This window comes from Numenius arquata, chromosome 5 (genome assembly GCF_964106895.1).
Source record: "Numenius arquata chromosome 5, bNumArq3.hap1.1, whole genome shotgun sequence".
NCBI classification, from domain to species: Eukaryota; Metazoa; Chordata; class Aves; order Charadriiformes; family Scolopacidae; genus Numenius; species Numenius arquata.
This window is the reverse complement of record NC_133580.1, coordinates 21,553,377-21,558,231: the sequence shown is the minus strand read 5'-3', so window position 1 is coordinate 21,558,231 and position 4,855 is coordinate 21,553,377.

Here is a 4,855-nt window from a genome sequence, read left to right as displayed (position 1 = left end):
GCTGAAAGGCAGAGCTTCGCGTCAGAGGGACCTTGGGAAACATGAGGGTTGGGGCCAACAAAAACCCCATCATTTGAAGAAGTGGCTCAAAGGAGTCAGAGGAGACAAGTTGCGCTGGGGGTGGGGGTAATTTAAATTAACCAGAAATTCTAACTAGTAACACATGGCAGGAATTAAAAATAAACAACCGTTTTAACAGCTAATCTTCAATTTGAACTAATATTAAATCCCCTCACCCCACAAGTCCCTAACATAAGCAATACCAGTAATTTTTCTGTTTCGGTGTGAAATGAGAATGTATGGAGAAGTTCCAGTTAGAAGAAGTGACTGGAATTGCTTCTTAACATATCGAACGTGGCGTAAAACTTGCGTCCATTCAAACCTGGCTGCGTGCATAAGGTTCTGCCTGAGGGAGTCTCATAATTCAGCACAAGGGTGCAAAGATAAGGAGAGCCTGCTCACAGAGCTGGGAAAAGCAGCAGCTGTAACTCGCAGAAACAGCGTCCAAGGGCTGTGCATGAACCGTGCACGAGGAACCTTTTCCCATTTCCAGTACAGTTAATTTTAATGTATTCACACGTTTTCACAAGGCAAGTAAAAATTAAACAAAGACTTACACGGAAAGATTTAAAACCGCTGAATTCTCTTACCTCTAAGTGCACGGGACCCCGTCTGCCTCCGGAGTGCCGAGCTCCCCAGCAGCCTCGGGGCTGCTCTGCTCAAAACTCTGCACTTTGTAGAGATTTGGAGGTTTTTAAAGAGGCCAGTCTGTTCTCTTCAGGGGTCAGATGCCACACTGCAACGTTATGGCACTTGCCACATGATCAGAGGCTTTCCTAAACTAGTGCCATTGCCAGGATTTATAAGGTGTTGGTGTTAATTGTTGTTATGATTGTGCTCAAGCAGGTCAAAGGCATGTTTGAAATGTCTGAGTGACTCACTAGAATGAAAACCGAATGGCATAATCTCCACAGGCTGTCTGCTGGAGGCTGCCCCAGCCCCTCGTGGTGGCAGCTCACAGCTGTCCCCAGTACCCCATGTCACTGCGGCTGGTGGTCCCCGGGGCCAGCCCCGCTTCCACCCACTGCAGCCTCCCCCCGGTGCCGCTGGCTCCGGAGCCCACCCAGCCACTCCTGCCTCTCAGGGCTCTGCAGGGAGTATGTAAAATCATTCCCTCCCCTTGCTCCTCTCCTCTGGGCTCGGCACGTCACCCAGCTGGGCAACACGACCCTTGTCTAAGCCTTGTCTGTCACCATTTACTTCATCCCTCCTTCCCTGCATCACCCCGTGAGCCCCAGCTCGACCCCAGCCTGTGTGAGGAGTGGGGGCTTCAGCTGCACCTGGTTTGCCCCAGGTGAGAGCTCTGGTACTGAGTACGTCTCGCTGGGAAAACGTCTCCTGACTCCTGTTGCTGTGCTGAAGGATCAGATGGGGTCGTGGCACGGGTGGGTCATCTCCAGGTTGCCTTGCATGAGTCATGGGAAGTTGGTTGCAGCAACTCCCCTCCAGAATGGAAAGTTTCAGAGAGTGGAGCTGTGGTGTGCGTGCCCCGACAAGCATCGGGCTGTGACTAGGGCTGGATCTTCCCCTGGCCACATTTGGGCATACTGAGAAACTGCTCAGAGGTGCTGAGAACATGAGAGACAGTATCAGAAACGGAAGGAGTGCTTCTCATTAAGAAGAAAACCACCCTCCAAGCACCTGTACAAGACTTATGGTATCGCTGTTTGAATTGATGTCCGAACGAAGGTGGTATTGCTTCCCAGCTGGAGTCAATGGGAATGTTGTGGAGCAGCAAAGGCCGGATCAGGCCCCTTTTTCCCTGCCAGTTATCCCTCTGTTTCCCTGGGCGCACACGGGTAGACCCGGGCGCAGGCAGGGCAGAGCTGAGGGAGGCACCACCACTTCTCAGGTGTGACACCATCCCCATTACATCATTGATATTTGGTTCTGGCTCCAATCGGATCCTGTGAAGGCGGGTACCAATGGAAAGACCATGACCATCCTTCACTCTTTTGAACTTTTTGAACTTTCAAGGCAGTTGTGAACAAAATTTCAGAACCTTTTTACCTTTCACTGTGCTAAAGATAAAAAGTGATCCCATACATCTGGTTATAGCAACTACCTCCTGGAACAGACACCAGCTGCTGGGTGAGACCTCAGCTTTGAAAGCAGAGGTGAGAGTGAGGAAGAGCACTCAGACTATGAAGACCAGTTAGGTCTGGTAGATGGGTGCCAAGGAGAGCTCTGAAGTGGGGAACCAGGAGGCCCATGACCCACCGCTGTCCTGATCTGAGGAAGCATTTGGTTGCCAAACAGCCGCAGAAGGCCCTGGGGGCTTTGCCCGTGGTTGGAAACCACTGACCAGGTGAACAGCCCCTTGCCTTTCATCTTTCCAAAGCAAAAATGGGTAATACAAACCCTGTTGCCCTGAGCACCCTGTGAATTCTGGGGACGAGGGCCTCATGGGTGAGCTCTCCCTGCGCTGCGATAGCACAGTGCTGGCTGTTTCCTCCTTACTTTCTGAAAAGGATGGGGAAAAAGTCCCTTGGTGCTGGTAAATGTATGGCCCCACTTTCAGAGTTATGCAAGATCAGGATTTAACATTCGTGTATTTTCATTGTGTAAGCTACTTAAGCAGAAAAGGTCACACTGGACACATCATTTGAAACAGATGAGAAACATTTGCCAGTAGGACCAGTGCCAGTTCCAGAGTGCTAGAACTGGGTCAGTTCTTGAGAAAATTTGATTGGGAAAAAAACATAGTTGGGATTAACAACAATCAGGCTCCAGGAAGCTGCCGGCAGCTCTGGAGCCCCTTGGAGGGGGGGGGACACCAGCTCCCCCTGTCCTGCCCTCCTGCCTGGGCTGGGAGAGCCAGTGGTGCTCCGGGCACTCCATGGTTCACACCGTGGCTTGTACTGACCTTGCCTGCCCCCGCAAGCCATGGGGATCAGAGGGCAAACCCCAGCCCACGCTGCACCAGAGCCTCGCCGTCCTGAGCTCGGGAGGGACAGGCGGGCGATTCGCATCTGACTGACTATCCTACAAATGGGATTTAAGCTGCAAAAAAACCTCCTATGTAAAGCGATGACAAGCTCATGGAAGAAGGGGGTATTAAAAATGTTCCTGCTCTGGCTCACCAGCAAGCCCTGCACACAACTGGGAGGGTGCCCGTGCAAACCCCTGTGCTCCGAGCTGTCCCCAACCTGCCAGCCGGGCTCGGCCACCAGCTGCTGTGCCCCGTGCCCACCTTTCCTCAGAGCCATCGGCAGCAAGACACCCCCGCACCAGCAACGGGCGAAGCCACAAGGATTTTTTTCCTGTCCGCACGGCTGCCTTCCCCGCTACAACTCTACTCGGAAGCACCACTCGTCTGGTTTGCTCACAAGTGAGGTTTCTTTTGGGGATTTGTCAGCCAGGTGAGTGACTCCTGGAGTCACTGTGAGCTCAAAAACATCTCGCAGGAGCTTCTTCCTCCTCCAGCAATACGGCCAGGTCCCGGAGCCTCGCAGCTGCTCTGCAAGGGGAAGATTAATAAAGGAGCTAAAGTCCAGGGAAGGCAAACTCGTAAAGGTGCCTCCAGGCTGAGTAAGAGACTTCAAAGAGCAGAGGAGCCCCTGGGCTGGGTCCTTGGCCTCTGACAGATACGCTGGGCAGGTGCATACAGAAATTAAAAGGCACTTCTGTAAAAGTCTGCTTCTGTTTGATGAAATAAAGGAAGAGCAACGTCGTTGCTGAAACATCTCACTACAAACGGCAAAACGGTTGGCAAAGATCATTACTGGAGCTAAGTCCAAACAAATGGACCAAATCTTACTTGTTTAAAATATGTTTGATACGCTCATCCCAGTTGTGCTAAATTGGTTCTTTCATGCAATCTGTTGCCTCCCTATATCAAAATATTGGGATCTGATAGTTCAGAATAAAAGCTTTCAGTTTTGCAATTCCGTTCCACGTTTAGAAGTAGGTTCCTATTTGAAAAAAATAAAAACTAAAAGGCTCCAGCTATGAACAGACCATTTGGTATCGAACAGCATGTTTCACTGGATGCAAAGGGATGGTTTTGAAATGGTCGGTGGCATGAGAAATCAATGGCTTGTAAAAGCCTCGTAACTGCCTCGCGTTTCAGGGAAGCCAGTCTCTTTCATACAAATTGCATTAAACAAGCTCTTTCTGAGGCACCAGAATAAGAGACAGCAATTCCAGAGACCTGTGCCCCCCAGCACCGCGTTATGAATTGCACCAAAAAGGGGATGTCACCACGAGGAGCCGTGAGAGGAAGAGGAGCTTGGGGCAGTGGCAACGGACTGAGTGTTGCAAGAAAAGACTCTTCATTGCATTAATAAATTAAACACTTATGTCTTCCATGGGATTTCAGGAAATGATGGAAAGAAGCCAGGCTCTCTAGCAATGCCCAGTGTCAATATTTATCCTTGTGGTGAGTGGAGACCTCTGTTTTCCTTATTTCTTTGCTGATGGCTGCTGTTTGGGACTAATCCTGGCCTAGATGGTGGCTCAAAGAAGGGATAGTAACTGCTTTGAACGTGCCTGTATCACATACGCCGCCAGCTGCTGTGGAGCTGGCACCGCTGAAATATTTGCTTTCTGTAATCAATTCTGTTCCCAGAAAGGTCCATCCAGCTGAAAGCCAAATGTCACGCACTCCCTCTGTTTTTCAGCCTACTCCGCCGCAGGTTCCACGCTGTGAAGGACCCCCCCTTACTCATCCCGGGTCCTGTAATTGCCCGTGAAACGGTGCCTGTGCAGAGAACGTCTCCTGCCCTGGGAGCAAGCCTCCACAGCCTGCCGGCTCCTGTCTTCTCATCACACTGAGTCACCATCTTCTGCTCCT